The sequence below is a fragment of the Bos indicus x Bos taurus genome, chromosome X (genome assembly GCF_003369695.1).
Source record: "Bos indicus x Bos taurus breed Angus x Brahman F1 hybrid chromosome X, Bos_hybrid_MaternalHap_v2.0, whole genome shotgun sequence".
Taxonomy (NCBI): Eukaryota; Metazoa; Chordata; class Mammalia; order Artiodactyla; family Bovidae; genus Bos; species Bos indicus x Bos taurus.
Window position 1 is genome coordinate 63,349,791 of NC_040105.1, and position 9,204 is coordinate 63,358,994.

Here is a 9,204-nt window from a genome sequence, read left to right on the forward strand (position 1 = left end):
CTCTGGAATCCAGACATTTCCCCCAAATTTCTATGATTATCACCAGTATGCAAATACTACTGTTCCTGGTCCTCAGACTCCAAATTGGCTCTCAAAACCAGTGCAAATAAGACCTGAATTAGGGAATTCCCTGGTGGTCCAGTGGTTAAGAATCTGCTTGCCAATGCAGGGGACACAGGTTTGATCCCTGGGTGGGGAATATCCCACATGCTGTGGAGCAACTAAACCTATGCACCACAACTACTGAAGCCCACACACCTTAGAATCTGTGCTCCACAACAAGAGAAGCCACTGCAGTGAGAAGCCCCTACACCTCACTGAAGAATAGCCCCCACTCACTACAACTAGAGAACACCTGCATGCAGCAACAAAGGCTCAGCACACCCAAAATAAATGCGTATTTTTTTCCAAAAAAGACCTGAATTAGCTGCATCCCTTTTGATAGGGATAGAGTTATTAGCTACTTTAGAAATTCAACTTGTGGATTAAAGATGGAAAGGGAATTTTAAGAGTTTGGGAGACTGCTGTAAACTAATGACCACTCAAGAAAAGAATCCAGTAACCAAGCAACAATCTACATACGTAAAGTACAAGACAATAGATATGGGATCTGAATTTTGTTACATGAAGCCAGAGGTTAATGGTCCTTGAAGAGTAGCGTTTCTACACATAGCCAAGACAGGAATATAGGTGAAAGGAGAAAGAAACTAGGTGAAAGGGGACATTATACCAAAATCTGAGATGAATTACAGAATTTTAGTATGTCACCATCCTTCTGCTAATATGATTTAAATAGTGCCATGACAGTCCCAGTTTAACCATATATGATGAAAGGAGGAACAAATGATGTCAGCCTTGAAATCTACCCAAGGATGAGGAAGAAGATAGTCTTCTTCCCTCCCTGCTTTTTCTTTGATTATAAAAACATACCCCTCTTTGTTCCTGGGACAACTGTGCTCCCTTGCCTGCCCCATTGTATCTCTCACTAGCATCCTATGCTAATAAACTCATTCTTCACCTGTCACCTTGCCTCTCATTGAGTTCTTTTCTGCACCAAGACAAAAGAACCTGAGCTTCACTAAGTCCTGAGGCCAGGTGTGCAGTTTCAATCAAAATGCTGTGGGTTTGAGTCCCCTCCTAAGTCAAGGATTGTGGGTTCAAGTCCCAACTGAAGTATGGCTGGGTTTGAGTTCCATCTGAGGAGTGTAATTTCACCTTGAACCCTGCAACTTGGACTTTTGGTCATCTCCCTTCTTCAAGTTGGGCATTGTACCCTAGAGGTTCCCTTTTCCTGATCTCTGCCTGCCACTTTACTCTTTCCTCTCTTCCTGTCAAAGTCACCAAAAGCCTGTTGCTTTGGTTATTACACTGACTCCTGAAACTGCTTCTAGCTGGCTTGCTCATTGCCAGATGATCAAAGCTAAATGAAAATAAAGATGATAGAGGCAGCAGTGACTGCATGAGCAGCTCCTCTCAAATGAAGGATTCTTTCCAATCAGGAAGAGGTTGCCCCAGCAACCAGACTCCTCACTTTTCACTTCTAATAAACTCTAATCCCTCTCTTATTAATTTATATTACAATGGAATGAGTTTTCTTTCCTGAGATAATTTTCTCAACCATTTTTACAACCTGCTTTGTGGCACCACTTAGTCTTCTCTTAAGGGGAACAAGTTCTTTCTCTTTCTAAATGCTTTCCAACAATTGTCTCAGTGCTTATTATATGAAAGGCAGCATGCTGGACCTTGATGGTAGATACAAAGATGGAAATGTATTTATGATGTATGAGAAAGAGCACTGGATTTTAGAGTCAGAATACCAGGTATTGTTAAGTAACTTCTTAAATTTATAGAAGTCATAAAAACACATGCCCCAAAGCTAAAATGCACAGAGAAGCATAAAGTGAAAAATGAAAGTATTCATCTCTTATTCCCATTTCTCACATATAAGTAATATTTTCTTTAATTCTAGTAATTTTCTAGACATATATGCTTTCTTGTTTTCCCTCACAAATGTGATCAATACTGTACATATCATCCTGCTAACTGACTTTTTGTTTCATATGTATTGAGCAGTTTCTCTATCATCAAGAATCTATCACATCCTTTCTAATGGTTATATAGTATTCCATTGTATGGATATACAATTCATTGTATTGATGATGATTTATTTGTTTGAATTGTTTTATTATAATGAACTTACAATAAACATATTATTACATAAAGTTTGGTTGAAGACATAGTATTTGTGTTGGGTAAATTACTAAGTGTGAAACTGCTGGATCATAGATGTACACATTTTAAAATGTTTTGCCATATTGTTCTCAAAAACAATTGCATCAATTGACTCTCTTGACAACAGTAAATAAGAATGACTCTTTCCTAAGAAAATCTGGTTTTGAATTCTATTACTTTTGGGTGGCAATGGCTTTGAACAAAGTACTTAAACTGGTTAAATTTATATTCCTCCTCTGTATAATAGAGATGCTAATACTATCCTTATAGAAATTTGAGAATTAAATAAGACAGTCTCAAATTCCAGTTAGAGATGGCAGAGTAGAAGGACGTGTGCTCATCTCCTCCTGTGAAAGCACCAAAATTGCAACTAGCTGTTGAACAATCATTGACAAGAGAATGCTGGAACCCACCAAAAAAAAAAAATACCCCACATCCAAAGACAAAGAAAAAGCCACAGCAAGACAGTAGGAGGGGCACAATCATGATAAAATCAAATCCCATACCTGCTGGGTGGGTGACCACAAACTTGAGAACAATAATACCAAAGAAGTTCTTGCACTATTGTGAAGGTTCTGAACCCCACATTAGGCTTCCCAGTCTGGCAATCCGAGAAAGGGACTGGGAATCCCCAGGGAATCTGGCTGTGAGGGCCAGCGGGATTTGATTATAGGCCTTCCAGAGGACTGAGGGAAATAGAGACTCTAGTCTTGGAGGGCACAAACAAAATTTTGCATGCTTCAAGACCCAGAGGAGAGGAGCAGTGACCCCACAGGAAACAACCAAAGCTACCTGCTTGTGTTGGAGGGCCTCCTATGGAGGCATGGGTCAGCAGGGGCTCACCACAGGGATAGGGCACTGGAAGGTCGCCCTTGGAGTAAACTCTCTTGGAGTTCACCATTAACTCTACCATAGACCCCAAGGTTGGGTCGCCTCAGGCCAAATAACTACCAGGGAGGGAGTGCAACCCCACCCATCAGCAGATAATTGGATTTAAACTTTACTGAGCAAGGCCCTGCCCACCAGAGCAAGACCCAGTTTTTCCCATCACCAGTCCCTTCTCCCAACAAGAAACTTACACAAGCCTCTTAGCCTCATCCATCAGAGGGCAGACAGAAAAAGCAAGAAGCACAGTATCACAGCAGCTAAAAAGAAAACTATATTACAGAAGGTTAATCAAAAAAGCAGAAAGTTATGTCCCAGATGAAGGGACAAGATAAAATCCTAGAAAAACAAATAAATTAAGTGAAGATAGGCAACCTTCCAGAAAAAGAGTTCAGAATAATGATAGTGAAGATGATCCGGGATCTTGGGGAAAGAATGGAGGCAAAGATTGAGATGATGCAATAAATGTTTACCAAAGACCTAGAAGAACTAAAGAACAAACAAACAGAGATGAGTAACACACTAGAAGGAATCCATATCAGAATAACTGGGGCAGGAGAACAGATAAATGATCTGGAGGACAGAATGGTGCAAATCACTGCCACAGAACAGAATACAGAAAAAAGAATGAAAAGAAATAAAGACAGCATAAGAGACCTCTGGGACATTAAATGTACCAACATTCGCATTATAGGGGTCCCAGAAGGAGAAGAGACAAAGGACCTGAGAAAATATTTGAAGAGATAGTAGCCAAAAACTTCCTGAACATGGGAGAGGAAACAGTCAACCAAGTCCAGGAAGCACAGAGAGTCCCAGGAAGGATAAACCCAACAAAGAACACACCAAGACACATACTAATCAAACCAACAAAAATTAAAGACAGAGATAAAATATTAAAAGCAACAAGGGGAAAATGACAAACAACATACAAGAGAACTCCTGTCAGGCTGTCAACTGATCTCTCAACAAAAACTCTACAAGCCAGAAAGGAATGACATGATATATTTAAAGTGATGAAAGGGAAGAACCTACGATCAAGAATACTCTATCCAACAACACTCTCCTTCAGATTTGACAGAGAAATCAAAAAGTTTGCAGACAAGCAAAAGTTAAAAGAATTCAGCACCACCAAACCAGCCTTAGAACAAATGCTAAAGGAACTTCTCTAGGCAGGAAAGGCAAGAGCAGGAAAAGACTTACAGAAAATAAACCCAAAACAATTAAGAAAACAGTAATAGGATCATACATATTGATAATTACCTTAAATACAAATGGTTTAAATGCAGCAACCAAAAGACATAGACTGGCTGGGTGGATGAAAACATGTGTATATATGCATTTCCACTCACCACATCACTCTGCTTTATCCCCCCCAAATTGTTTGTAATTATTTTATATTGTTAAGTTAATCATGTTGTCATTATGGCTTGCAACTGTAATTATCTTTTAATTTTTGTCTGGCTATTGATTGTGAAAACTGATAAACATCTTTTACTATTGTGATTATTTACTATTACTCACTTAATACCATTGTATTGTGATTGGTCAACAGAAAAATAATAGGACACTATATCACCAAAACTAATGTCAAATAGAAAAAAAACTATAATCACTTTTTAAAATCCAGATGCATATCAGAATTATCTTGGAATTTTTGAAAAATACAGATGTGTAGATATTGCTTTTTTCTCCAGAGCTCCAGATGTGTTTTTAATGAGCAGTCATGTTTAAAAACACCTGGACCATATGATGATCTTTTACTTTTATCTAGTTTGTTGCACTTTTTCTATTTCATATTCAGTGCTCCCATTTCATTTAGTTTATGTTTTCCAATTTCTTCATCTCTTCTTTTTTCTTCTGATGTTCTTTTTCAAGCCATTGTCAAATGCAGTAGAAAAGCTTTTGTATGCACACATATATATAAATACGTATAATATGTATTTTAGAAAACTTATAAATTTTTGCCTAACTAAAAAAATTATGACATTTTGATTCCACTTGTTTGACTTAGTATAAATAGAATGCTAGATTTCTAATTTTAAAAAGATATGCAACAAGCAACAAAGGTTTACTGTATAGCACAGGGAACTATAGTCAATATTTTGTAATTAATAACTTATGGTGGAAAATAATTTCAAAAATAATATATGTATATTTGTATAACAGAATCACATTGCTGTACACCTGAAACATAGTAAGTCAACTATACTTCAATAAAATATATTTTTTTAAAAAGGAAAAAGAAAAAAATAAGATAGTCTCAAAGGGTTAGCATAGAGTTACTTTGTGATCCAATAATTCCATTTCTAGGTATACACCCAAGAGAAATGAAAGTACATGACCACACAAAAATTTGCAAATGAATACTCATAGAGGCTTTATTCATAATATCCCAGAAGTAAAAACAACTTAAATGTTCATCAACTGATGAATTAATAAATAATATGCATATACATGCAATGGAATATTATTTGGCAATAAAAAATAATGAAGTACTAATACATGCTAAAACACAGAAGAACCTTGCAAATATTACACCATGTAAAGAACCAGTCACAGTGACTTCCCTTGTGGTCCAGTGCCCAAGACTCTGTGCTCCCAGTACAAGAGGCCGGAGTTCCATCCCTAGTCAGGGAACCAGCTCCCACATGCTGCAACTAAAGATCCCACATGCTGCAACTAAGAGTCTGCATGCTGTGACTAAAGATTCTGCATGCCACAATGAAAACAAAGAGCCTGTATACCACAACTAAGACTGGGTACAGACAAATAAATAAATAAATACTATAAAGAAAACTGGTCACAAAAGACCGCATATTGTATAAGCTCAATTATATGAAATGGCCAGAATAAGCTCATCTACAGAGAAAGAAAGTAGATTAATGGTTGCCTAGGGCTGGGGAGAGTGGGGGAAAATGCAGAGTGATGGCTAATGGGTAGAAGATTTCTTTTTTGGAGGGTGAAATGTTCTAAAATTGATAATGGTAATGGTTGCACAGCTCTGTGATATACTAAGAATCATTAATTTGTCCACTTTAAATAGACAAGTCATATGGTAAATGAATTATATCTCAATAGAGCTCTTATATAAAAAATATTAAATAACATAATACTTTTGCTTCCAGTCAGGATGGAGTGAGATGTAATACATTTACTCTACCATTTGAAACATCACTGCCCTTAAAAATTTAGACAAAATATATGAAACTAGGGTTTTCAGGACACTAGCTGTCAAGCAAAGAACAATAGTGATTCCTGAGAAATGGAAAACAAATAAAATGGGCCCTAAGATTGCCAGCTTACTGCTAGGAGAGAGTTTTCAGGTTATGATACAATGAGAGGAAGCCCAAGTGGATCCCCACACACTTCAAGTTGACAAGATGGAGCTCACAGTCCAGGGAGACTAAAGTGGCTAGAGTTCATAGATCAGAGTACTGAAGAAAAGAGAGTTGCACAAAAAAAGAGACCCTGAAGATTTTGTAGAGGTTCTCTTGAGTATTCAGCAGAGTACTGATCACTGCCTGCATGTGAGGAAACTACCCAAAGCCAGGAAAAAGCCATGCAAAAGAATTCAAGGGAGTATAACATTTATATGGGGCCAAGAACAGTGCCTGTTCCCACCAGAATGGGATAACTCAGAATTCACAAGGCATTCGAACACACAGAAAAGTCTTGTCAGTAATGGGAGATAATTAGCCCTAGATTGAGTACTATTCCACAGTTTATTCACAGTTTACAGTTTATTTTTTCCACAGTCTACTGTGATCCACACAGTCAAAGGCTTTGGCATAGTCAATAAAGCAGAAATAGATATTTTTCTGGAACTCTCTTGCTTTTTCCATGATCCAGCGGATGTTGGCAATTTGATCTCTGGTTCCTCTGCCTTTTCGAAAACCAGCTTGAACATCTGGAAGTTCATGGTTCACGTATTGCTGAAGCCTGGCTTGGAGAATTTTAAGTATTACTTTACTAGCGTGTGAGATGAGTGCAATTGTGTGGTAGTTTGAGCATTCTTTGGCATTGCCTTTCTTTGGGATTGGAATGCAAACTGACCTTTTCCAGTCCTGTGGCCACTGCTGAGTTTTCCAAATGTGCTGGCATATTGAGTGCAGCACTTTCACAGCATCATCTTTCAGGATTTGAAATAGCTCAACTGGAATTCCATCACGTCCACTAGCTTTGTTCATAGTGTTGCTTTCTAAGGCCCACTTGACTTCACATTCCAAGATGTCTGGCTCTAGGTGAGTGACCACACCATCGTGATTATCTTGGTCATGAAGCTCTTTTTTGTACAGTTCTTCTGTGTATTCTTCCACCTCTTCTTAATATCTTCTGCTTCTGTTAGGTCCATACCATTTCTGTCCTTTATTGAGCCCATCTTTGCATGAAATATTCCCTTTGTATCTCTAATTTTCTTGAAGAGATCTCTAGTCTTTCCCATTCTGTTGTTTTCCTTTATTTCTTTGCATTGATTGCTGAGGAAGGCTTTCTCATCTCTCCTTGCTATTCTTTGGAACTCTGCATTCAGATGTTTATATCTTTCCTTTTCTCCTTTGCTTTTCACTTCTCTTCTTTTCACAGCTGTTTGTAAGGCCTCCTCAGACAGCCATTTTGCTTTTTTGCATTTCTTTTCCATGGGGATGGTCTTGATCCCTGTCTCCTGTACAATGTCACGAACGTCAGTCCATAGTTCATCAGGCACTCTATCTATCAGATCTAGGCCCTTAAATCTATTTCTCACTTCCACTGTATAGTCATAAGGGATTTGATTTAGGTCATACCTGAATGGTCTAGTGGTTTTCCCTGCTTTCTTCAATTTAAGTCTGAATTTGAAAATAAGGAGTTCATGATCTGAGCCACAGTCAGCTCCTGGTCTTGTTTTTGTTGACTGTATGAACTTCTCCATCTTTGGCTGCAACGAATATAATCAATCTGATTTTGGTGTTGACCGGCTGGTGATATCCATGTATAGAGTCTTCTCTTGTGTTGTTGGGAAAGGGTGTTTGCTATGACCAGTGCATTTTCTTGGCATAACTCTATTAGTCTTTGCCCTGCTTCATTCCGTATTCCAAGGCCAAATTTGCCTGTTACTCCAGGTGTTTCTTGACTTCCTACTTTTGTATTCCAGTCCCCTACCATGAAAAGGACATCTTTTTTGGGTGTTAGTTCTAAAAGGTCTTATAGGTCTTCATAGAACTGTTCACCTTCAGCTTCTTCAGCGTTACTGGTTGGGGCATAGACTTGGATTACTGTGATATTGAATGGTTTGCCTTGGAAACGAACAGAGATCATTCTGTCGTTTTTGAGATTGCATCCAAGTACTGCATTTCGGACTCTTTTGTTGACCATGATGGCTACTCCATTTCTTCTGAGGGATTCCTGCCCGCAGTAGTAGATATAATGGTCATCTGAGCTAAATTCACCCATTCCAGTCCATTTTAGTTCACTGATTCCTAGAATGTCGACGTTCACTCTTGCCATCTCCTCTTTGACCACTTCCAATTTGCCTTGATTCATGGACCTGACATTCCAGGTTCCTATGCAATATTGCTCTTTACAGCATCGGACCTTGCTTCTATCACCAGTCACATCCACAACTGGGTATTGTTTTTGCTTTGTCTCCATCCTTTCATTCTTTCTGGAGTTATTTGTCCACTGATCTCTAGTAGCCTATTGGGCACCTACTGACCTGGGGAGTTCCTCTTTCAGTATCCTATCATTTTTCCTTTTCATACTGTTCATGGGGTTCTCAAGGCAAGAATACTGAAGTGGTTTGCCATTCCCTTCTCCAGTGGACCACATTGTGGAAAATTCTGAAAGAGGTGGGAATACCAGACCACCTGACCTGCCTCTTGAGAAACCTATATGCAGGTCAGAAAGCAACAGTTAGAACTGGATATGGAACAACAGACTGGTTCCAAATAGGAAAAGGAGTAGGTCAAGGCTGTATATTGTCACCCTGCTTATTTAACTTCTATGCAGAGTACATCATGAGAAACGCTGGGCTGGAAGAAGCACAAGCTGGAATCAAGATTGCCAGGAGAAATATCAATAACCTCAGATATGCAGATGAAACCACCACCCTTA